The 27,214-nt window shown below is 42.6% G+C and overlaps 1 protein-coding gene across 3 annotated transcripts in view; it reads left to right on the top strand.

The window, feature by feature from the left end:
• tnfaip8l3 (tumor necrosis factor, alpha-induced protein 8-like 3) overlaps positions 1 to 27,214 on the top strand; it is a 90,628-nt gene that overhangs the window by 51,647 nt on the left and 11,767 nt on the right. The gene's annotated exons all lie outside the window — the stretch shown is intronic.

The following is a 27,214-nucleotide window of genomic DNA, read 5'->3' as shown; positions in this document are numbered from 1 at the left end:
TTGATCTGAAAACCAAAGCCTTAGTACTTGTTTCCTCCCATAGTCCGTTGTCACCAGTTAATGGGCCTCTCTGTAGCTTTGGAGAATACTTTCAGATATTTTTATGGTAGTTGGAACATTGACTATGTGCCTTATACCAGTTGTAACAATAAACCAATGTCCATCTCCCATCAAACAAGTCAGATCTGGCAAAAGTACAAATTATAAAAATTAAACTGCTCACTAAAGCCCACAATCAGCTCTTCTGTTTTTTGGACATTGAAGGAGAGGTTGTTATCCACTTTCAGAGAAAAATAAAGAAAAAATGGAGGAAAAAAAACTGTGCACATTTCAAGTCACCTACTTAGAGGAAAGACATCAATAAGCTTGAATTAGTGCAGAGAAAAATTGAAAGGATGTTGCCAGTACTTGGGGACCTGAGCTACAGAGAAAGGTTGAATAGTCGAGGACTTCATTCACTAATGCGCAAGAGAATAAGGGGAGATCTTACTGAGATTTTCAAAACTACGAGGGATGTAGAGAGGGTGAATGCTTGCAGACTTATTCTCCTCAGGTTGGATGAGGTTAGAACTGGCAGTCATAGATTCAGAGTGAAAGGTGAAATACTTAAAAGAAATCGGAAGTGGAACTTCTTCACTCAGACAGTCGTGTAAGTATGGAAATGGTAGATTTGAGTTCAATTGTAAAATTTAGAAGGAGTTTAGATATATACATGGATGGGGGGGTGGTGAGCTCAGGGTGCAGGTAGATGGGGCTAGGCCGAAGATCAGGCCAGCACAGACTAGATGAGCCAAAAGGCCTGTTTCGGCACTGTGATGTTCTGTAAACACAAAACAAGTGAACTGAGCCAATTTTACAGATAAACAACTAAGCAGATAGAGAAATCAAGTGGCCAGAAAATATAGAATTCGATATTGAGTCCAGAGGCCTGCAATGTGATGAAATGCTGTTCCTGAAGCCTTCATTGGGCCTCATTGTAACAGTGAGTGAGGTCACAAACCTACAGGTCAAAATTGGGGTGGCATGGAGAATTAAGGTTTCATGCAACAGGGAGCTCAGGGTGTGGACTGAATGTGGGTGTTCTGCAAAGTAGGCACCCAATCTGTGGCTTGCTTTCTCCATTGAAGAGACCACATGGTGAACACTGTCTGCAGTAGACTAGAATGGAAGTGAAAGTGAATCGCTCCTTCACACTGAAGGACAGCTTGGGGCCCTAGGGGGTGGGAAGGGAAGAGTTGAATGGACAAACATAGAAACATAGAAAATAGGTGCAGGAGTAGGCCATTCGGCCCTTCAAGCCTGCACCATCATTCAACTCAGAACCCTGTACCTGCTTTCTCTCCATACCCCCTGATCCCTTTAGCCACAAGGGCCATATCTAACTTCCTCTTAAATATAGCCAATGAACTGACCTCAACTGTTTCCTGTGGCAGACAATTCCACAGATTCACCACTCTCTGTGTGAAGAAGTTTTTCCTCACCTCGGTCCTAAAAGGCTTCCCCTTTATCCTTAAACTGTGACCCCTTGTTCTGGACTTCCCCAACATCGAAAACAATCTTCCTGCATCTAGCCCAGGCATGGGCAAACTACGGCCCGCAGGTCATATGCGGCCCGTTAAGCTTTTTAATCCGGCCCGCAGAACTTGATGAAATTATATTAATAAACCTTGTTAACATTTTTTCCCCGCAATTCTGGTGTTTTCCCAATAGATGACCCACTCTATATACATTGACCTTTGTTGAGGTGCAGCGTATTACTCCACATTTGCGCTTTACTTTGTGACCTTGTGGCGACCCATTTCCTGGCACATCCGAACCGGCTCACAATTAGCCAGCGTTCCGGCTAAGGGAGATAGCCTGCGGGGATTTGCGAGCACAGAGCTCCGCATACTGGCGCGCTCTCACTGTTCACTGTTCTGTCATTGTGCAGGTCGTTGTTGGCACAGGGGACAATTGAATAAGAAGGAGCAGGACAAGTAGACCTGCATCTCCTACCATTTTTGAAATAAAGACAGTCAGAAGGAGAGTGATGATGATAATATCTTGAAGGATAACAGAATTTTCAGTGCTTTAAAATAATAACTGTTACTATTAAAAAAGCTGTATTTTATTCATTTAATTTTCAGTGTTTTAAAAGTCATTTCAATAAATAGCTAAATACCATGGGACTTCAAAGACAGATATTTTGTTGTAATGCATTTGTTCATTTTCAATTGAAATTAAAGCACATGTTTTCTACATATCCCATGATATTTTATTTTCTCTTATGAGGTGTATTACCAAAACACTCCGTCCATCTGCTCCTGGTCCGGCCCCCCTGTCAAATTTTAGAACCCTTTGTGGCCCACAAGTCAAAAAGTTTGCCCACCCCTGATCTAGCCTGTCCAATCCCTTTAGAATTTTATACATTTCAATAAGATTCCCCCTCAATCTTCTAAATTCCAGTGAATATAAGCCTAGTCGATCCAGTCTTTCTTCATATGAAAGTCCTGCCATCCCAGGAATCAATCTGGTGAACCTTCTCTGTACTCCCTCTATGGCAAGAATGTCTTTCCTCAGATTAGGGGACCAAAACTGCACACAATACTCTAGGTGCGGTCTCACCAAGGCCTTGTAAGTCTCACAAGTGTGGCATCGTCTGTGGTAGCAAGGAGGGGGCTGGTTGGTGGGAACAAAAGAGTTGGACCAGGGAGTCACTAAAAGGAGAGAGAAGAAGGAGAAGGAAAAGGAAGGAGAGGAGAGAAGACCCGAGTGGTGGAATCTCTTTGTAAAGGGCAGAGATTGTGGGGAATAATCTGTTCAGAAAATTTACAAGGATGTTGCTGGGTCTTAACACCTGAAGTACAGGGAAAAGTTGAATAGGTTAGTACTTAATTCCCCAGAGCGTATGAGAATGAGGGGAGATTTGATAGAGGTAAAACTATGAGGAATATAGATAGGATAAGTGCTAGCTGGCTTTTGACACCGAGGTTGGATGAGCTAGAACTAGAGGTCATGGGTTAAGGGTGAAAGGTGAAAGGTGAAAATTTTAAGGGGAATATGAGGGGGATCTTCTTCTCTCCGATGATGAGAGTGTGGAATTAACTGCCAGCAGAAGTGATGCATGTGGGTTTGGTATCAACTTTTAAGAGAAATTTAGACAGCTACATTGATGGGAGGGGTATGGATGGCTATGATCCAGTTGCAGATCAATGGGACAAGGCAGACTAATAATTTGGCACAGACTAAATGGAGTAAAGGGCTTGTTTCTGTGCTGTTGTGTTCTATGGCTCTAAAAGTACAGAAACTAGTGGGGTGGAAGGTAAGGTCTAGGAGGAACCTACTCTTGTTCTGTTCCAGAGGGTAGGAGCTGCATGGGAAATTATTTTTTCTGCTTTTATTTCTGATTTCTAGTATTAACAATGTTTTCTGATTTTCTTTTTGAGGCATTGTCCAGATGGTTGGTTGTAAATGTCACCATGGAATTATGACAATACTACACTGAGAATTATATTCAAATGGGAGATATAGTTTCCTCCTTTGCTCTGTTCACTCAACCAAAACTGTCCCCAATACAGAAGAGTTATAATGCATCCCCATATTAACTGAGGCTGAGAGCACTCAATTTTCAGACCTCTCTGAGTTGAGTCAGTGACTGAAAAGAGCTGCGAGAAGACGTCATTCTTTTTCAATCAACAGAAATTGAAAACCTTTCTCCAGTAAGATCACATTACTGTACTAACTGTAAAGATCAAAAGTGGAAGCAATTTCCACAAGATTGCCTCATTTCCTCCAGTCTCATCCAGTGTATATACTGCGTGTTATTAACATCAGCATTAGGGTGATGGTAAGTGGAACAATTACTCCCCATTTGACCTTTCTGCCCACCCATTTCAATTATGCCAGGGAGAGACTGCCCTTATTAAGATGTTTGTTTCTAATGTGTTCATTTCAAACTGTGATTCATACTAACCGGCTCTTGGACAAATTCATGAACCATCTGGTTTCTTTACTGCGACTCTTTCAATTAGGTTGAATATAAACATTCCTCAACATTGATCAACTTAAATTAGTCATAAAAATAGTCCTTAATTAAAAAGAGCAGAGTATATATACATATAGCCATTAAAACCAATTAACAGATGCCATGTTCAAAAATAACTTTGTATGTGTGTAATTGATGTGGAATTTCCAAATACAAATTTAGTTGGTATGCATAGAAATCTCAACAACTTAACCAAATTTGGGGCTTGATATTGTTGAAAGGCCCAGCAATGGTAACAATTCCAAATACAGTGCAGGTTTTTGCATTTGTCTGAATTGCTGCTAAGACTAAACCTGTTGGCTGCTCGTCACTGATGAATACTCTCAATCAGCCCAAACTGACTGGTGTTTACGTAATCGCATTAAGATATAAAATGTTCCAAGATGGATAGACAGGGCAACTGCTGAGATACCAGAGACATACGAGATCCTGTAGATGCTGGCAATCTCAAGCAACGCACAGAGACACAGAAACTCAGCCGGCCAGGCAGCATCTATGGCTAGCCAACACCCTTCATCAGGACTCTCAGCCCTAAGTATCATCTCTTTAGTTCCCTCTATAGATGCTGTGCGACCTGCTGAATTCCTCCGGTATTTTTTGTTTGTTTTGCTAAAATACTATCCCCTCTAGCAGGGGGCTTAGAGTCACATATCAAGGAAGTGATCTCAGAATAAGATTGTCATCCATTTTGAACAGATGAGAAATCTTTAGTCTTCTCCAGTTTAGAGGCCTGTGGATTTTCAGCGGGGGATATATGAAAAGTTGGAATCACTAGATATTTGGATACTGGGTCCTGAGGAACAAAGTATTAATCTAGAACCAGAGGGCACAACCTCAGAGTAAAGGGACATCCTTTTATAACGGAGATGAAGAGAAACTTCTTTAGCCAGAGTGTGGTGAGTCTATGGAATTCATTGCCACAGGCAGCTGTCTAGGCCAGATCATTGGGTGTATTTAAGACAGAGGTTGATAGATTCTCAATAAAGTCAGGGTATGAAAGCTTACAGTATGAAGGCAGGAGAATGGGCTTGAGAAGGAAATGGAGCAGCCATGATCAAATTCTGGAGCAGACTTAATGTGTCGAGTGGCCTAATTCTCCTCTTATATCGTATGGTCTTATGGTTATATGGTGGAACAAGTTCAATGGGTTCTGAAAGCCACCTCTGCATCTATTTGTCTTTCTTTTGAGACCATTCTAGGATGGGAATATGGTGCAACTAGTACAGCCTCTGCTTCACAATCCCAGAGATATGAGTTCAAGCCTAGCTTAGGGTGTTGGCTTTGCTAAGTTTGCATGTTCATCTTGTGACTGCGTGTTTCCTCCGCGTGGTCTGCTTTGCTTTCTCATCCCAAAGACGTGCAGACTAGAAGGGGAACTTGCCGCTGTTAATTGCTCATATTGCGTAGGAGAGTAGTGGAACTTGAGAGAAGTTGATGAGAAAGTGGGGGGGGTGGGGGGAATAGAAATGTGATTACTGCTGGATGGATGCAAATTGGTAGTGGATAGCATGGACTCAATGGGCCAAAGGACTGTTTGAATGGGGAAATGGTCAATGGTTCTACAGTAATGAGCAAGCACTCACAATTTAGGCTAGATTATTTTGGCCATCCTTAACTGGCCTTTGAATACATTGTCACTGAAAACAGTAAAGTTTTATTTCATTAATTGTGGCAAAGGTTTCAGTGCTAGAAGTTCACCTCACAAGAAGTGATACAGATTATTCGGTCAGTTGCAGGATTCCTTCCAAGTTCCACAATGCGCTGTACATCTGGCCATTCATCATCACCAGTTCAAAATCCTGTGGCCTCATTGGCCAACACACTGTGGGGATACTTTCACCAGAAGGAATGCAGCATTTCAAGAAAGCGACTCGCTGCCACCTACCCGTGGCAAATGAGGAATGACTGCATACCCAAAAATGTGCCCATAAAGGGAAATTCCAAAATTGTTTCACAGCCCTGGCTACTTCGCACAACCCTTAATCTTCTTCTGCATCTTTAAAAGATATGATTTTTGGATGAAATATTTCACGCTTCAACGACTTGTTGTGGTTGTGGTCATCTCTGGCAAAGCAACCATTTATTGGCCAATATCTAACTGCATTGAACTGCCTCTTTAAATCACTAGAGTGCTTATGATCCCCATGTTATTAATACTTTCACTGTCTTGAATGACAGTGATAACTTCTCAATATGTTGGTATTCACTCTTCAATCCCATCTTTTTTCTAAATCTATTAAAATTAAGAAGAAAGAAGCTTATAAATATAAACATAATAAATTATTCAGTGATCCCATGCTCAAATGGATGAAAGTATTCATGAACCCTTTCAAAGAAACTTTTCCAAAATGTTACCATATAGGACTTATAATACACTTACGCTCCCAATCTCCTTCTACAAGTGTTTCCTTGTTACAAACAAAAATGAAACAAATTAAAAGAAATGAAAAATGACACAATTTTCCCCAATGTGCTTATGATCAATTTTGATAATAACACTAATGTTCCTTTCAGGGTAAAATATACCAATATATTTTTCTACTAATTAATGTCAAGTATACAATATGTATTTCCATTGACTGTCACACAATCCCAGACAAATTACTTAAATTAAAACTGGTAGATATAACAGAAGTGTTAGAAAATGTTAATCAAAATTAAAGAAAGATGTTCTTCTAATAATGTTTTCCAATTAATTCCTATAGAAGCCTCATTGACAATCCTCTGTATTTTTCTTCAATACTTACATACACACCATTCCAGAATTTGTGTATTTCACCTGTTACAATTCTGACAGTACACAATAACTAATGCTGTACATTGTCTGTAAAGTGACTGAATATCTGCCAATGTTCAAGATGTCCCACTTAAGACATTACACTTCATATTGTTAAAAGTTAGAAAACATATCAGACTGTTATTTCTTCTGACTTAGGAGTCGTGGTTTATAAGTGTTTACTAATTTCTAAACACTTCAGTTGCAAAATAATATGTTATGGAGAACTGCACCTTGACAACAATTTCAACACATTGCAAACTCATGCAAGAGCCAGGATCATGCTGGATGTTGGTGCATCTAAATTTCTAATTTGTATTGAACACAGTACTCTGTCCAAGGACGGAGCCTGGTTATACTGACCTGAGAGGCAAAATATACTCATAGCTGGCCCAGTCAAATGAATGGGGTCACAAACCTCAGCTGAAAAGACAAGAGTGATAATGTGTTCTTTTTATCATCTTGCTTAATGTTCCTACTCTTCAAAGATTCAATACACAAAGACCTCAAAGTTAAGCTCGCTGTAAGATGAATAGCCAATGCCCGAAGAGAGAATGATTGATTAGGATTGAGAAATCACTCCTTGATAGGGCATTAAATACCAATTGAAGGGCAACTGTCAAAAAAAATTGGCTATAATCATCAAGAGAAATGAAAAAAACAGGTGGTGGTCTGAAATAATAGTTCATCAAGACAGCTAGTGCAAATATAATAGGTTAAATAGATTTTCTATTTGCTGTACTTTCCTAAGACAGCTTGATTTTAGAGTCATAGGAAAGTACAGCACAGAAACAGGCCCTTCAGCCCATCTAGTTCATGCTAAAACCATTTAAATTGCCTATTCCCATCAGCCTGTACTGGGACCATAGCCCTCTTATACCCCTACCATCCATATATCTAGTCAAACTTTGCTTAAACATTGAAATCAAGCTCGCATACACTACTTGTGCTGGCAGCTTGTTCGACACTCTCACAACCCTCACGTTCCCCTCATACTTTTTAAACTTTCACCCTTAACCTATGACCTCATGATGTACCCAACCTTAACCAACCTCAGTGGGGACAAACCTGCTTTAATTTACTCTGTCTACACCCCGCATAATTTGTATACCTCTATCAAGTCTCATCTCAGTCTTTTATGCTCTAAGAAATAAAGTCCTAACCTATCAAACCTAGTCTACCAGACCTAGCAACATCCTTGTAAATTTCCCCTGTACTCTTTCAACTTTATTCATATCTTTCCTGTAGGTAGGTGACCAAAACTACACACTATACTCCAAATTAAGCTTCAGCAATGTCCTATACAACTTCAACATAACGTCTCATCTCCTGTACTCAATACTTTGATTTATAAGGACTAATGTGCCAAAAGTTTTCTTTACAACCCCATCTTTCTGTGACAGCACTTTCAGTTAATTATTTTATGGTGATTATTTTCCCAATTTTAATATTTTGTCTCTGAAAAATTTAGTGGTGACAGTGAATGTCTGAGTGCAAAATGAATGCTGAAAGGGTAACAATCAGAATTTAGGACCAGGTTTGCTGATCGTAGAATAGAAACATGCTTGATGAGCTAAGTTTTAATATCAAAATTTCAAAGGTCACACAGATTCATTTTCTTGCTGCAGTTCTCAATAGAACAAGGAAATACTATAGAATATGAGTTGTAGAGTACATGAATGTTAGTTCATAAGTTCTGGAATCAGTTCAGAGTTGAGGTGAGTGAAGTTATCTATGCTGGGTCAGGAGCCTGATGGTTGAGCGATGATTCTTAAGTGGAAAGGTGAGTAGCTAGAGGTCGTAGTACCTCTGATATGGGTAGGATTCATGATGAGGTACTGCAAAACGAGTTCAGCATTTAAGTAGCCTCCAACCTCATGGCATGAACATTGACTTCTCTAACTTCCGTTAATGCCCTTCCTCCCATTCTTACCCCATCCCTGACATATTTTGTTTGCCTGTTCCCCATCTCCCTCTGGTGCTCCCCTCCCCCCACCTTCTTTCTCCAGTTCCGTATCACTTTCGCCAATCACCTTTCCAGCTCTTAGCTTCATCCCACCCCCTCCGGTCTTCTCCTATCATTTCGCATTTCCCCCTCCCCCCACTACTTTCAAATCTCTATCTTTCCTTTCGGTTAGTCCTGACGAAGGGTCTCGGCCCGAAACGTCGACAGTGCTTCTCCCTATAGATGCCGCCTGGCCTGCTGTGTTCCACCAGCATTTTGTGTGTTGTTGTTGTTTGAATTTCCAGCAGCTGCAGATTTCCTCGTGTTTGCTAACTCAGGATTTAGGTGCTGAGTTAAAGGAGAGGGCTGCCAGGGTTGTGGTCTTAGGATTGCTAACAGTGCCATGTACTAGTGAGGCCAGAAAGATCAAGATCAGGAGTTAAAGGAGCAAGTTTGTATAGAGATTGCAGACTATTGCAAGAAATGTAAAGTTGTGATGGTGCTTTTGAGTTTCCACATATTGACTGGGGCTCCTATACTGTAAAAGGGCTGGATGGGAAAGAGTTTGTCAGATATGTTCAAGAAAGTTTCCTTAATCAGTACATAGAAGTCACAACTAGAGAGAGTGCGATACAACATCTCCTATTAGGGAATGAGAGCGAGCATCATGACAAAAGTTTGTGTAGGGAAACACTTACCATCTAGTCATCACAATGCCATTGGTTTTAAGGTAATTACGGAAAAGATAGGTCTGGTCCTTGGGTTTAGGTTCTAAATTGGAGAAAGGCCGATCCTGATGGTATCAGAAAGGATCTGGCAAATTGGATTAGGGCAAGTTGTTTACTGGCAAAGGTGCACTTGGAAAGTGAGAGGCTTTCAAAAGTAAAATTTTGAGAGTACAAAGCTTATATATTCCTGTCAGAATAAAAGTCAAGGATAATAGGTTTATGGAACCTTGGTTTCCAAGAAGCCTTAGTTAAGAAGAAGAAGGCAGGTGTAGCCAGCCGATGGTGCAGTGGGATCCACACTGGACTTCAAGGCGAGTGTTTCCAGGTTCAGATCCAGCCAGCTCCTTGCGTGCTTTTCATCCACGCTGGGCTGAGCGTCAAGCGAGCAACTTGGCCTCATAAAAAGCAGTCAAATGCTAAGGAAATGGCAAGGTTGCCACCCAGTGCGCCACAAGGCTCAGAGAAGAACAGCAACATAGCAGGTGCGGGTATGGGCAGGCAAGAACAAATGAGGTACTCGAGGAATATTAGTAATGAAAGAGAACACTTGGGAAAGAAATCAGGGGAGATGCTAAAAGACACGAGTTTGCTCTAGCAGACAAGGTGAAGGAGAATCCTAAGAGCTCTGCAGATATATTAAGAGCAAAAGGGTAGAAAGGGACAAGATTGGTCCTCTGGAAGATCCATGTGTGGAGCTGAGCAAGATCTTTAATGGAGCTTTTTTTTCATCCGTACTTGCTCGGGAGATGGACACAGTCTATAGAAGTGAAGCAAAGCAGCAGCGAGGCCATGGACCCTATACAGATTACAGAGGAAGAGGTGTTTGCTGCCTTTAGGCAAGTTAGGCAAGTGGACTGACAAGGTGTTCCCTCAGACCCTTTGGTGAGGCCTAATTTGGAGTATTATGCGCAGTTTTGGTCATCTATCTATAGGAAAAATATAAATAAGATTGAAAGAGTGCAGAGAAAATTTTCAAGGATATTGCCAGGATTGAGGACTTTAGGGAAAGGTTAGGACTTTATTCCTTAGAATGTAGAAGATTGAGAGGAGATTTGATAGAGGTATACGCAGTTATGAGAGGCATTCATAGGGTAAATGCAAGCAGGTTTTTTCCCCCACTGAGGTTGGGTGAGACTAGAGGTCATGGGTTAAGGGTGAAAGGTGAAATGTTTACGGGGAACATGACGAGGAACTTCATCTCTCAAAGGCTGGTAGAAGTATGGCATGAGCTACCAGTGCCAGTGGTGGATGCAGGGCCAATTTCAACATTTAAGAGAAATTTAAAGAGGGACATGGATGAGAGGGATATGCAGGGCTATGGTCTGGGCGCAAATTGATAGGACTAGGCAGTTTAATGGTTCGGCACAGACTGGATGGGCCAAAGGGCCTGTTTCTGTGCGGCGGTGTTCTATGACACTGTGTTTGTAAGGGTAATAACTGTTCCAGAACCTGGTGATATGAGATCTAAAGCTCCTGTCTGTCCTTCCCAATGGCAACAGAGAAAAGAGAGCACTGTCTGGATGTTGGTGGTCCTTGATAATAATGCTGCTTTCTTGTGGCAGCACTCCTTGATGAGCGGCAGGCTTTGCCTGTGATTGACTGCGTCCACCACGCTTTTGTAGTCTTTTCTGCTCGTGCGCATTGGGGCGTCAATACCAAGCCATATGTCAAAAGGTGGTTGAAAAATGTCTTGTGTTGAAATTGCATAATCAGAACTATCGAATGTGATTGCATAGATGCAGCTGAACGTATACAGTATGTTACAAAACAGCACCATTCTTCAGGAGGAGTTTATAATTAAAGCCTAGAAAATAATCTTTATTAAAAACAGATGTCTAATTACAGGCTTGAAGGCCATCATCTCACTTAGCCAAGAACATAAAAGACAAGCATAATATGCAATGAAAATTAAACATATGCTGATCTTTCCCAGTACTTCGTTTCAATTACTTTCTAATAATTGTTGACAATTTGGATAGATGACCTTAAATGTTATAAGTGAGATCAGGTGTGAGAACCATGCCAGATACTGGCTCTCTGAACATCTAAGATACTGGCTGGATGTTGTTTCAACTAGTAATGAATCTCAGGCTAGCATATGCCATACTTTAATAATAATAAATGTACTTTACTTACTTACTTTGACATTAATTAATTCCTTGATTAGTTGGCATGTGTCCCGTCCACCTTCAATTGACACTTCACAAATATATTACATGATATCCATCCAAGGTCTTTGATTAGTTATCTTATTTCCTTAAGGCCTTTTCTAAAGAAAGGCTGTTGATATTTTTATTAATTAATTTTAAAATGCATAATTAAAACTCAAAGTAGCACCCTCCCTCACATCAGAAATCATTTTGTTTGTGGAACACATGAAACCAACTATTAAGGAGGAGCAGACGGCAGGTGGGCGATCTATCAAAGCCCATTCAGTGTGAATGATCAAAGACTACTGTCTGGCCTACTGTTTTATGCATTAGATGTTAAATTGAGTCCTCATCTGCCTTTATGGGTGAATGTAATGGTGCTGCTAGCAGGGGTCCCCCACAGTTCCCCAAGCAATATTTGTTTCCAACCTAAACAGATTAACTCATCAGTTACCTCATGATGATTAGTCAGACATTTTTTGGATGCAGATCTGATTGCAGTATTTGCCTACTGGCAGAAGTCGCTGTTCAGACAGCATGGGTCCATAATGCTCTTTCAGAACTAATGCAAGTTGACAACTTCACTCTGAAAGGTCATGATTATTTGTCAGAGATGGGAATAAATTTGTCTGGATAGAGCTGCTTTGACAATCTTTGTTTCTGGCCTGTGATCTTCCTGAACAGCGTGTAGAGCACATGGTGCGCACGGTGAATGTTAAAAAAATCACCAGCGGACAACCAGAAATGTCGCTGAGATCTCCGTGCTGATGCCTCGATAGACCAGGGCTGGTTATTGTCTCCATAGCAACTAAATTTGCAACCTCGGCTGCAGACTTCACACCATCCATCAGTAATGTTACTGAGATTCAACAATACAACCTTGCACAAGATGAGGGCAGCTGGTGAGGAGGGAGAGGGGTTGGGATACAGAAACATCTCTCAGCGCATAATATTGCCAAGGTAAAAACTTCAAATATTGGAGTCACTCTTAGCTTTGTATAATAAAAGAAAATTGTGCAATAGTCAAGTCACATCACCTCATGATCAACAAAAACTGCCACTGATTACAGTGGGAGGCATGAAACTTGGGATGCAGGGTGGACTCTGTGAAGCACGTACTTCAGAGACAAATTTCTTCCAAATCAGTGTGTCATTTACTTCCTCCGCAGACATGTAGGCATTAGTGGAATGAAACAAGCTAGCTGGCAAGTGAAACCTCAACCCACTAAATCAGATGTGTCGAATTAAATTAATTCTTCCCTATTTAATATCAAATAGAAGTTAGAGACAGAAAGCTGTCTGGGTCAAAGGATAAGAAATCTGTGCAACTCTTAAGTTTCCCATTGTCTTCTTCGGTTTAAGTTTTGCATGCCGTCGCACTGCACCTTGTAAGGGGGAGTAATCCTCCAGCGTTAACTCGTGTGTGCCAGGCAGACAGATGTCAGGTGAATGAATGGAATTTTTAAAGAACAGGAGACTCACAGGGGCTGGAACGTGGCAGTGGGGTCCAGGCCCAGAGCGTATCAAAGGACAGTGCCAGGGTCCCAGAGCAAGAGACAACCCAGTGTGTGGACAATTTAAGCACTGGACCAGATTGAAAAGGCAGGGTGTCAGGACCAGAGGGCTGTGCTGGTTCGGCTTGCCGCTTGGTGACGTTTACTTGGCTCTGCGCTGAACTGAGGCTGGAGCTGTGGCCTGTTCCGGCTGTGCTGGGCTTCACGGCTCTGGACTCACTTTTGTTCTGAATGCTAGTTGCTTTCATTTATTGTTTGCACAATGTGTTTTTTTCCCCTCTCTCTGCACACTGGGTGTTTGACGGTCTTTTTTTTTTAAATGGGTTTCTTTGTTTTGTGTCTGTCTGTAAGGAGACGAATCTCAAGGTTACATAATGTAAAAACACTTTGATAATAAATGTACTTTGAAATTTGAACTTTGAGCATCCTTAGAGAGAAAAAGGCGGTTAAGGTTTCAGGTCAACAACCTGAATGAGTGTTGTTTGATCTGAAATTATAACACTATTTCTCCCTCCATTGACGCTGCCTGGCCTGCCATATTTCCCCTGCATCTGTTTGAATTTCATACTTCCAGCATAGCATTTGAATAAGTGGCAGCATTTGCATCAGCCAATTACAAACCGTGGAGAGGGGGACCAGGGAAAACAGATCGACTTGACTCTTCATCTTAAACAGCTCAGAGAAGCCAAGCTCTATTTTCCGACATCGTCACTATCAGAAATGAAATCACACCGCCTGGGCACATTCCCAGATTGAATCAACAATTGCCCAGATTTTGATAAGTGAACTTGCTGCTTGACACCCACCTTGACTGAGTTTGCATGCTAAAGGACAAGCCCGCTGGCTGGGAGAACCTCTGGGTAGCAGAGTTTGATGTATCTGGGGCAGATGGGAAAACCAGGACAAGCCCCACACAAAAAACTGCTGAAGAGCCTTCGACTGATGGCGAAGTCACGCTATTGGCTTTGCTATATGTCAAGGCACTCAATCCTTTCTCGGTATTTGAGTATTAAGCGTGGGGAAATTCAGTAAGTTTGTGTTCCTACAAAGTCCAGTGTTAGACAATAAATAAACACAATGATTTTATCAGTGAAAGAACCCTATTCATCCCATTCCACCCAAACCAGTTTTATACAACTGAGCTACCCGGACTGCCTCACCCTCTCTCACCAGCCCTACAAATCCTGTCCTTTCAGACACTGACCTCATTCTCTTTCGAATGCCCAGCATCACATTTCAGACTTCTTAAAATAAATTATTTATTGTCAGATTACCAGCTGGAAACCGTCAAAGAATTTAAAACTACAGTGTCTGGATATGCCTGCCCCAGAACCCCAAACTTGCTGGTATATGTATGAATAAATCTCAGCTAGAGAACAATTGACTTTCTGAGCAAGATTCAGGCAAGCAATCAGAAGTTTTGTGGGGAAATTTGTAGTGCTAACCTTTGTAATTCTATACTAAATTACTCTGCAATGTTTTCATCTGCCGTTAAGTTTGTGATTGTGTTCTGGGTGCTGATTGCAGAGTCAGGATTCAGAAATTCAATTTGGCAGTCTGAAATGAAGCTCCAGTGATTCAACAAAAAGGAGGATCTCCCCTATCTCCGTCACCTCCTCCCCCTTCTCTCTTCCTCCCCCCTCTCCACCACTCTCCCTCTCTTCACCCCTCTCTCTACACCCTCCTACTCTTCCCCTCCCCACCACTCTCCCTCTTCACCCCCTCTCTACACCCTCCCACTCTCCCCCTCCCCATTCATCCCCTCTCCACCACTCTCCCTCTCTTCACCCCTCTTTCTACACCCTCCTACTCTTCCCCTCCCCACCACTCTCCCACCCTCTCTACACCCTCCCACTCTCCCCCTCCCCATTCATCCCTCCACCACTCTCCCTCCCTTCACCCCTCTCTCTACACCCTCCCACTCTACCCCTCCCCATCCTCCCCTCTTTTCCCCCTAAACCCACTCACTCTCCTCCTCTCCACCACTCTCCCCTCTTCACCCCCTCTCACTCTCCCCCTCCCCATCCTCCCCTCTCTTCCCCCTACACCCACCCACTTTCCTCCTCTCCACCCCTCTCTCTACACCCTCCCACTCTGCCCCCCATCCTCTCCCTCTCTTCCCCTCTACACCCACCCACTCTCCCCCTCCCCACCACTCTCCCTCTCTTCACCCCTCTCTCTACACCCTCCTACTCTTCCCCTCCCCACCACTCTCCCTCCCTCTCTACACCCTCCCACTCTCCCCCTCCCCATTCATCCCTCCACCACTCTCCCTCCCTTCACCCCTCTCTCTACACCCTCCCTCTCTACCCTTCCCCATCCTCCCCTCTTCCCCCTACCCACTCACTCTCCTCCTCTCCACCACTCTCCCCTCTTCACCCCCTCTCACTCTCCCCCTCCCCATCCTCCCCTCTCTTCCCCCTACACCCACTCACTCTCCTCCTCTCCACCACTCTCCCCTCTTCACCCCCTCTCACTCTCCCCCTCCCCATCCTCCCCTCTCTTCCCCCTACACCCACTCACTCTCCTCCTCTCCACCACTCTCCCCTCTTCACCCCCTCTCTACACCCTCTCACTCTCCCCCTCCCCATCCTCCCCTCTCTTCCCCCTACACCCACCCACTTTCCTCCTCTCCACCCCTCTCTCTACACCCACTCTGCCCCCCATCCTCTCCCTCTCTTCCCCTCTACACCCACCCACTCTCCCCCTCCCCACCACTCCCTCTCTTCACCCCTCTCTCTACACCCTCCTACTCTTCCCCTCCCCACCACTCTCCCTCTTCACCCCCTCTCTACACCCTCCCACTCTCCCCCTCCCCATTCATCCCCTCCACCACTCTCCCTCCACCCCTCTCTTTACACCCTCCCATTCTACCCCTCCCCATTCTCCCCTCTCTTCCCCCTACACCCACCCACTCTCCTCTCCACCACTCTCCCTCTCTTCACCCCTCTCTACACCCTCCCACTCTGCCCCCCCATCCTCCCCCTCTCTTCCCCCTACACCCACCCACTCTCCCCCTCCCCCTCTCCACCACTCTCACTCTCTTCACCCCTCTCTCTACACCCTCCTACTCCCCCTCCCCACCACTCTCCCTCTTCACCACTCTCTATACCCTCCCACTCTACCCCTCCCCATCCTCCCCCTCTCTTCCCTCCTACACCCACCCACTCTCCCCCTCCCCCTGCCTCCTCCTCTCCCTTCCTCTCTCTTCCACTGTCCTTGATGGTGAAATAAAGGAATGGAGGATTGATGTATTGCTTCAAAATAATTGTAATGCATCACACAATTCTGCAATAATATATGATGAGCCATGATTAACATCACCATAAGTAAAAGGAAAAAAACACATACTAGAAAATGAAAACTGATACCTTCTTTGCAGAGGCTTGGTATTCACCTTTCTGCATGATATTCCTTGGGAATGGGAACAGCAAAGTGTAGTGATGACTACTTGAGATGATCAGGAATGAAGGAGAAGTTATGCTTTCAATAAAGACTGATCATTAGTGAGAAATTGGGGTGGCAATTTATTGTAAATCATCTCATTGTCTCTTTAATCATTCACAGGATGTGGGTATTGTTGGCTCATGACAAAGTAGTGGTGAGTCTCCATCTTGAAGCTTTGCTTTTCTTGCAGTGAAAGGGATTTCTGCTGTGATTTTGTATAGGGAGTTCTAGGATGCAGACCCAGTCATATTGAGAATGCTTTTCCAAGCCAGTAAGTTGGGTGTCATGGAGGTGAACTTACAAGTGTTGTTGCTCATCAGTCCAGAAAAGATCTATACTTTGATCATAGTTTCTCAGTCAGCTCCAGGGTTCTTCAATTCTGTTACCCATAAAATCATTCCATGTGCTGGCAGCTCATTCTGTGGAAAAAAAAACTCCCAGACTAAAATTAATGAAGGCAGGGTGATAGACCCAACCTTCATTACAGACTTTAATAAGACATTTGGCAAGGTCCAATGCTTTAAGGTACAAGGGATCCATGATGAGCTGACTGATCGAATTCAAAGCTGGTCTGGAGATAGGAGCCAGAGAGCAGTGGTAAAAGGATGTATTTGTGGTTGGAAGTCCTGTAACCAGTGATGTAATGCCAAGATCAGTGCTGAGATACTTTTTGTTTGTGATATCTACTCTATGTCCACTTTATTATATACACTTGCTCATTCATCAAATATCTCACCAGCCAATCATGAGGCATCAACTCATTGCATTAAAAAAAAACATGCAGACATGTTCAAGGTGTTTAGATGTTGTTCAGACCAAACATCAGCATGGGGGGAAGAAGTGTGCTCTAAGTGACTTTGACCACAGAATGATTGTTGGTGGCAGACGGAGTGGTTTGAGGTCTTGGAAACTGCTGATCTCCTAGGATTTTCAGACACAAGTCTCTGGAGTTTACAGAGTGAAAAAAGATTTTTAAAAATATCTAGTGAGTCCAAAGCAACACACAGAAAATGCTGGAGGAAATCAGTAGGCCAGGCAGCATTTTCGGAAAAGAGTAAACAGTCAACATTTTGGGCTGAGACCCTTAATTGGAACTGGAAAGAAAGAAAAGTCAGAGTAATAAGATGGGGGGAGAGGAGGAAGTACAGGTGGCAGTGGATAGGTGAAACCAGGAGAGAATGGGTGGAAAGTAAAGAGCTGGGAAGTTGATTGGTTAAGGGGATAAAGGGCTGGAGAAGGGGGAATTCCAGTTGCCAAACTATAGGAAGGATATGGTTGTGCTGGAGAGAATGCAGAGGAGATTCACTGGCATCTTGCCTGGACTGGAGGACTTTAGTTATGGGGAGAGGTTAGTTGGGTTAGGCTAACATAAAAGTGGAGGTGTGACTTTATAGAGGCATATAAAATTATATGAGGACTAGTAAGGGTAGATAGGATTTTTCCTCATGACAAATGTAAGATGTTTTGGTTTTAAGATGAGAGGGGGAAGTTTTCATGGGAATTTGTGGAGATTTTTTTTTTACACAGAGTTGGATGATTTTTGGAATACCATGGAATTTGGTGCAATCATACAATAACTACATTTAGAAATATTTAGATATTGGGCCTGGAAGTTCAGTTTAAAGCACTAATCAGCTTTATTATTACAATTTTGTTTCTGTCACAATATCTTTAGGAGGGGAGATCTCATTGAAACCTATGGAATATTGAAAGGCCTGAATAGAGTGGACTTGGAGAGGACGTTTCCAATAGTGGAAGAGTCTAGGACCCGAGGGCACAGCCTCAGATTACAAGAACATTCCTTTAGGACAGAAATGAGGAGGAATTTTTTTTACCAGATGCTGGTGATTCTGTGGAATAATTGCCATAGATGACAATAAAGGCCAAATCATTGGGGATATTTGAAGCAGAGGTTAATAGATGATTGATTAGTAAGGGCATCAAGGATTACAAAGAAAAGTCAGGAGAATGGGGTTAAGAGGGATAATAAATCAGCCATGATGGAATAGTGGAGTAGACTGGATGGGCCGAAAGGCCTATTTCTGCTGCAATGATTTATGGTCTTATTTCACTGTATGTTTCAATGTACATAAAATAAAATCTATTGGGTATCACGAAATACAAAAACACTAAGACAATTAACATATAAGCAAACTACAGCAATTAAAAGGACTCTGTATCTTCCTCATAGTTACCCATGTAGGTCAAGCATTCTTCATAGACCTGCTGTTGCTGTTCAGTGGATAAATTTTCCAGATGATCCTTTGAATATGGAGATTGTGGGTGGAAATTGAAGGCCAGAATAATTCCATCATGATCAAATTCAGCAAGAGAAAAGTTCAGAGCAGAGGTCTGGAAATAGATGAGATGCAGTGAACAGATCATTAATAACTGTTCTCTTAGTCTGCCATGATGGAAAGGCAGAACAGACTTGATGGGCTGAATTGCTTAATTGCTCCTATGAAAATCAACCTTCAGTATTTCCATCAGGATTGGAAATCACAATTGCTTTCAAGTTTTTCTTATCACATTAGACCCCAGCAGTCATAAATCTCTTCAGGGGAGGTCAACCTGTTTGCAATACCTTTTTAGGTTGCATTTTCTGATATTCCATGAACGGGTGCTACTGATGTGGGCACAGAATTATTTACAGTGCACCTATCACCACACAAGATAAAGCTGGCAATGTGAATCCTTAGAAGAAGGAGGCAAGCAAGTCATCATAAAGTAGATCAGAGGAAACTAAACCTGATGAGCAGGTCCTACAGCAGGCTGAAATAATCAATCAAGTAACAACTGTTGTCCTTAATGTGGCACTCAAAGCTTTGATTACCAATAGAACTGCCTGTTGCTGTAAATCAATTGACTCTCTTATTCAGTGCCATTAGCGTCCTAATTTTATTCTGCTGTGTATTTTTAAAGTTTATTGTACAAATTGTCATCAAACAATCTAAATGAGAGGTTTAAATGCACTGATCACTTAATAAATCTTTGTGTGACCCATTTTCTTAATCCTCTAAATGAAAAACTGTGAAGTTGCAATGGGCTACTGAATAATGCTTTTGTAGAATTAAAAATTTAAACAGAGTGGAGATCCTTTGACAACCTCTAAACCAGGGGTGGGTAAACTTTTTGACTTGTGGGCCACAAAGGGTTCTAAAATTTGACAGGGGGGGCCGGACCAGGAGCAGATGGACGGAGTGTTTTGGTAATACACCTCATAAGAGAAAATAAAATATCATGGGATATGTAGAAAACATGTGCTTTAATTTCAATTGAAAATGAACAAATGCATTACAACAAAATATCTATCTTTGAAGTCCCATGGTATTTAGCTATTTATTGAAATAACTTTTAAAACACTGAAAATTAAATGAATAAAATACAGCTTTTTTTAATAGTAACAGTTATTATTTTAAAGCACTGAAAATTCTGTTATCCTTCAAGATATTATCATCATCACTCTCCTCCTGACTGTCTTTATTTCAAAAACAGTAGGAGATGCAGGTCTACTTGTCCTGCTCCTTCTTATTCAATTGTCCCCTGTGCCAAAACTCAACAACGACCAGCACAAAGACAGAACAGTGACAGCGCACCAGTATGCGGAGCACATTTTTTATTTTGAGAACGTACGTGCACCTGCGCACTACTCATGTCCATCACGTAACAGAAATGACATGTAACATGTAAGGCTTATTGAAAAAAATATTTTCAAATGCATTTTTTACATAACACAACGAAGAAACTTATTTTTAATTTCAGTGGGAACAGTGTTGTTGGTCTCCCTTTTTAGCCAGCGCATCAAAGTCTGGATTTAGTTTTGTTGTGGCGATTCTCAGGATGGATCTGAGGTGTTAGTCAGTTAACTTGGATCTGTGGCTGGCTTTGTTGATGTTCATGACGCTGAACGCCTGTTCACACAAATAGGTCGAGACGAACAAAGAGTAAAGCGCAAATGTGGAGTAATACGCTGCACCTCAACAAAGGTCAATGTATATAGAGTGCGTCATCTATTGGGAAAACGCCAGAATTGCGGGGAAAAAATGTTAACAAGGTTTATTAATATAATTTCATCAAGTTCTGCGTGCCAGATTAAAAAGCTTAACGTGCCGCATATGGCCTGCGGGCCGTAGTTTGCCCATGCCTGCTCTAAACCAATGGTTAATGGTAGGGGTCCATGGTCCATGGGGTCCCGCATTGATTAATGGTAGGTGTCCATGGCATAAAAAAGGTTGGGAACCCCTGCTCTGAATAAAAGGAGGGAAATACACAGTCAATGTTTTGGATGAGTTTCTTCATCTAGACCAGGAGTTCCTAGCCATTTTTATGCCATGGACTCATACTATTAACTGAGGGTCCATGCACTCTAGGTTGGGAACCCCTGAGCTAGATTGAGAAGCAAAATGGAAAGATAAGAGACTACAGATGCTTGAATCTGAAGCAACAAAGAAGATGCTGGCAGAACTCAGTGGGTCAGGCAGCATCTATGGAGGGAAAGGGATAGTTCATGTTTTTGCTCGAGACCCTTATCTGGATGGAGAGGTAAATTGGATTCCTCCGGGGTCTCTTGTTTGTTTCTTCAGATCTGCAAACACTTGTATCATTAAACAAAAAGGAGAGTTGTTGGTGCAGGAGACACCAAGTTTGAAGAGCAGATAAGAAGAAAATCTGAATGAGAAGTGAATCAAACTTCATTGACATGCAAAGCTTGAAGAAAGTTGGAGGGTGGGCAAGGTAGAGAGTTCAACAGCTCAGAGCTCATTGGAAGGAGGAATTGGTACAAGGTGGAAATGTTGCTTCTAAAGTTAGTAAAATGAGGATGCTGCAGGAAGATCATGTTGGATATTTGGATAGGGGAGAAATGGTCAGGAAAACAGCAACCATGAATTAGTTCTGGGGGGGAAAGAAAATATTAATTATAGAACATAGAACTGTATAGCACAGTACTGGCCCTTCAGCACATGGTGTTGTGCCGACTCTTTCAACCTACTCTATGGTCAAGCTGCCCCTTTCCTCCTACACACCCCATATGGTCACTTAAATGTTCCTAGTGTATCAGCCTCAACCACCACCCCAACAGAGCACTCCTGGCACTTACCACTCTCTACGTAAAAAAAACTACCTCAAAACATCTCCCCTAAAGTTTCTTCAACTCGCCTTGCAAGGATGTATTAGCCATTGTTGCCTTACAATAAAGGTGCTGGCCAATGAGTGGACAGCCAATGCCTTCATCTCCTCTATAGGACCAACTGGCATCTGTAGTCAGCAGAGGCAGGACACAATACGGATGAATGTAGAGTGGCCTTTTGTCTATTCAGTAGTATCCAAAATGACCAAATCCGCAAGAACAAATTTGACAGATTTTGTGATTAAGACTTACAATGATAATGGAAATTGATCTTGCTTGAGACCTTCAGAGAGTTACAATGAGAGGAAGAGGAGAAGGTTATGACCTCTCAAACCTGCACCACCGTTCAAAATGTACATGGTGGAGCTCAGAGATCATAACAGCTTTCCAGCTCAATGCACATATCCCTGATTCCCTTTAATCCTGAAAGCCTAATGTTTTTGGTAATGAATGTACACAACAAATCTTCTTCTACAATGTCACAATCACCTCAATGGAAAAAGTTCTCCTAATCCTAGTCTTAAATAACGTCATAAACAGAAGAGATTCTGCAGATGCCTGAAATCCAGGGTAACACACACAAAGTGCTGGAGTGACTTAGCGGATCAGGCAGCATCTATGAAAAGGAACAAAGAGTTAATGTTTTGGACCAAGACCTTCCATCAGGACTAAAAAAGAAGGGGAAGAAGCCAGAATGAGAAGAAGGGACGAGGGAAAAGAGTACAAGCTAGAAGGTGATAGGTGAAGCCAGGTGAGGGAGAAGGTGGGTGGGTGGGTGGGAGAGGGGAAATGAAGTGAGAAGCTGGGAGGTGCTAACTGGAAAAGGTAAAGGGCCAAAGAAGAAGGAATGTTTTAAGAGAGGGGAGTAGAGCTTGGGAGAAAGGAAAGGAGGCTGGGCACTAGAGGGAGGTGTTAAGCAGGTGAAGAGAAGAGAAGGGATAAGAGGAGAGCTAGAAATGGAAGAAGAGTGAAGGGCGAACAGGGAGAAATTAGCAGAAGTTAGAGAAACTGATGTTCAAGCCGTTAGGTTGAAGGCTACCAGGCAGAATACGACGTGTTGCTCTTCCAACCTGAGAGCAGCCTCATCTTGGCAGCAGAGGAGGCCTTGGACCAACATGTCAGAATGGGAATACGGATTGGAACTAGTAGCTGGCCACTGGAAAAGCCTGCTTTTTGCAAATGGAGCAAAGGTGCTTGCCAAAGCGGTCCCTCAATCTATGTCATGTCTCAAAGAGGTAGAGGAGGTCACATCGGGAGCACCGAATACAGTAGAAGGCCCTAACAGACTCACAGATGAAGTGTTGCCTCACCTGGAAGGACTGCTGAGGGCCCTGAATGAAGGTGAGGGAGGAGGTGAATGGGCAGCTCCATTGATGCTGCCTGACCTGCTGAGTTCCTCCAGCACTTTGTGTGTGCTACTTAAATAACATCCCCTTTTTCAAACTCTGTAGCAAGGAACTCAGCCTTTCTGCCTCTTCCTTCTCAAGCCCTCAGTTTCAAATATTTTCGTTAAGGTCATCTCACATTTTTCTAAACTTCAGAGAACGAATGCCTATTCTTGTGCAGCCCTCTCATCCTTGTCGTACCAGTGAAGAATAATTACTTCTATAGTCAGTGTCTATATTTACGTCCTTCCCAATCAGGATCAGGATAGATGTGGATGGAAATACGTAGCTGGGATGATGTTTCATCTTCAAACCCCAATTTGACAATCTATAGAGAATTGAGGGCTGGAAGAGTCAGCAATCATGGGCCTCCAGAGAAGCTGAAGTTGGAGAAGAGAACATAACCACAGAGAACAGAAGAGGCAGAGAGATAAGGTCGGAGACAAAAGAGAGACTGCAGATGCTGGAAACCTGGATCAAAACACTAAAAGGTGAAGGAGCTCAGTAGATCAGGCAGCATCTGCGGAGGAAAATGAACGTCTGGCTTTACAGGCCAAAATAGCTTGACAAGATGCTCAGCAATTAGAAAGTCAGTTCACCTCCACAACCTCAAGGGCAGTTAGTGAGGGGGAATAACTGACCACCTTGCCAGCAATACCCATATCTTTCTCATGAGCTAAAAACAAAGTCTTGGCCATTAGAAATGCGGAATGTGTGGGGCCTCTGATGTCACTACACCAATCCAGATCCTGTTAGAATGTGAAGGGGTGAGGTCAAGTCCAAATATTGTACCACACAAGGTTAAAAAGGACTAAGTACCTAATGAATCCAGACCAGATCCTAAAATTCTGTATTGTATTCTTCTCACCAACTTCATAACATATGCCTCAGTATCGCCCTCAACTGCAAATATAAAAATACTGTGTGAATATGTACTGAGGGGGAAGTCAGTCTTGAATATTGAACAGCAGTGAAGACAAAAGGCTGAATGGCCTATTCTGCTTCTGCTACTTATATTCCTAACACTTTTGATATCAAGTGACCTAATCTGCCCAGAGATGAACGTAAGCACAGCAGCCATTTTATAGAGAGCAGCTGTTTTAGCAGAAAGGAGCGTTGATCGTGGTCCCAGACATTTCCCACCTTCTCTGGAGTCACAGGGGAAAGTTCATATCAACTAGAACCAACCTCAAATGTGACATTTCATACAAAGAACCAGCAGCAATAAACCATGGCCAACAACAAAAAGGGAAAAAATAATTACTAGAAAATGCTTTTAACAGAGTCATAGAGCAATTTATTATCAAAGTCCATGCATGTCAACACATTCTACATTGAAATTTATTTTCTTGCAGGCACTTATCTGAAAATTTTAAAAAATACAATAGAAAATTTAAAAATACAATAAAAGACTGACAAATCCAGAGCCAAACCTCTAAAGAGGCTTATCAAACAACATTTAAAGCTAGGCCTTACAACAAATATTGGGTAAAGTCTGAACAAAGAATTGGGTTTTAAGAAACCTCCTAAAGGAATGCTATGCACCAAGAAAAAAATAAAGCCTGTGCCTTGGATAAAATATCTCTTCTGGCATTGTAACAACACACAGAAACCAGTCCAGCACAGGTCTAGCCATGGAATTGGCATAGCCTACTTTAATAGGGTTCCCAATGTGCATAAAAGGAATCATTCTGTTTCCAACTTCATTTAGTCAGCAATGAATTAACAGTACAGTACATGCTGTGGGCCATTTTTAGATTAAAACATAGGCTTGCAGCCCTCTGTGTCTTGAAATAATAGAACACCAACTCAAGATGTGTTTGACTAGAGAAAGCCATGGACTGCCCTGATACTTGGAAAGAATTCTGCTTTTTTCAGCCATTGTTTTAATATAATCCTAATCTCTGAGCAGTAACAGGTCCAACTATCATAGATCCAGTTTTAAACGCAATCCTCATTCCAGCCCCAATGAAACAGATAGTACTTCTATTTTTTAGTTCCTCGTTAGGCCTCAGACAAAAGCTCTGTGTCTCTGGGCGAAGGTTAGGTGTAGAGTCATAGGGCTGTACCCAACATAGAACCAGGCCCTTTGGTCCATTATGTCTAACTGTCCACCATTTCTCTCTGTACTAATCCCATGTCTACATTAATCCCATATCCCACTGTGCCCCATTCTCACATTTCTGTAAAGATGTCTCCTAAATGTCACTGTTCCTTCCTCATCCACCTCCAGTGTCAGCCCATTACAGGTATCAAATACTTCTGTGCAAAATATATTCCCCCTCAGATCTCAAGGGGCGACGCTGTATTGCAGCAGTTAAAGTACTGCTATTACAGTGCCAGCGACACAGGTTCAATTCCCGCTGCTGTCTGTAAGGAGCTTGTAAGTTCTTCCCGTGACTGTGTGAGTTTTTCTGGATAGTACAGTTTCTTCCCACATTCCAAAGACTTGGGTTAGTAGATTAATTGGTCACGTGGTTGTAATTCGGCAGCACAGGCTCATTGGGCCAGCAGGGTATGTTACTGTGCTATATTTCTAAATAAATAAAATCTCCTTTAAGCTTCCTCCCCCTTCACCTTAAACTTGTGCCCCTATTTTAGACACCACTACCATGGAAAATAGATGCTGGCTGTCTACCCTACCTATGCCTCTCACAGATTTATATACTTCTATCATGTTTCCACTCAAACCCCTTTGCTCCAGGGAAAATAGGCCCAGTCTCTCAAACACACACAGAATACTGGAGGAACTCAGCAGGCCAGGCAGCATCTGTGGAAAAGAGTGAACAGTCAATATATCGGGCCGAGATCCTTCATCCAGACTGGAGAAAGAAGATGAGAATTCAGAGTAAGAAGGTGGGCGGAGGGGAGGAAGAAATACAAGGTAGTAGGTGATAGGTGAAATCGGAGGGAGGGGGAAGGGTGAAGTGAAGAGCTGGGAAGTTGATTGGTGAGAGAGATGAAGGGCTGGAGAATGGGGAATCTGATAGGAGAGGACAGAAGGGGGAGGAGCACTAGCAGGAGGTGATGGGCAGGTAAGGAGATAAGGTGAGAGAGGGAAATGAAAATAGGGAATGGTGAAGTGGGAGGGGCAATTACCAGACGTTCAAAAAAATCAGTATTTGTGCCATCAGGTTGGAGGTTACCAAGACGGAATATAAGTTGTTGCTCCTTCAGCCTGAGTGTGACCTCCTTGAGACAGCAGAGGAGGCCATGAACTGACATGTCAGAATGGGAATGGGAAGTAGAATTTAAATGGGTGGCCACTGGGAGATCCCACCTTTTCTGGCCAATGAAGCGGTCTCCTAATCTACGTCAGGTCTCACCGATATATAGGAAGCCACGCCGGGGTTACCGGAGCATCTGTAGATTTCCTCTTGTTCGTGCCCAGTCTATCCAATGTCTCCTGATATCTATCACAATGAAACTATTCATTGTGTCAAGGACCAAAGTACCTTGAGCCTTGGCAGCCCCTCCTACAAAACCTAGTCAAAGTACATGTACTGGACATACTTATCAGAAGACAGAGGGCGGTTCATGTCCTAGAACCCTGCAAATCTAATATTAGCAATGGTTCTGTCACTTCGTTGTCCTCTGCCTCTGAAATCCATTCCATTGGCTGCTACATAGGAATTGAATTTCTCGGTAAAAATGCTTAAATAAGGAAGCTAAATTATGCATATCCCTGGTTATTATTCTGCCAAATTCTTTGAGTGCAAGGTGAGCTTCTGATATGATACCAGGGATAAGGGTTGCAGATACAGAGGGAACCAAAGAGGTGTGGTACTTTTCTCCCTACCACAAAGAAGTTTAAGGGGAGATCTCTAAGAGGCAATTGAATTGAAGGAGTCTGAGAGTGAAAAAGTGAAAATCATTTCTGCAGGCAACAGGATCAGAATTTAAGGTAACTGAAGTGGAGCTGAGGATAAATCTCAAGGTGACAGTCACTACAATTTTGGAATGCATGGCTTGAAACTGGTGGAAGCAGCTTTATTGATAACCTTCAAAGAGGGCGAAAATATGGAAAGTGTCGAACAGCTGAATGAAAAATATGGACCAACACTTCAAAGGAAAGAATTGCAGGGGAATAGAAGTAACTGGATAACAGCTTTCTATC

Source organism: Hypanus sabinus, chromosome 28 (genome assembly GCF_030144855.1).
Source record: "Hypanus sabinus isolate sHypSab1 chromosome 28, sHypSab1.hap1, whole genome shotgun sequence".
Taxonomy (NCBI): Eukaryota; Metazoa; Chordata; class Chondrichthyes; order Myliobatiformes; family Dasyatidae; genus Hypanus; species Hypanus sabinus.
Note: the sequence above shows the minus strand (reverse complement) of the source record. Positions and strands in the feature narration are given on the sequence as shown.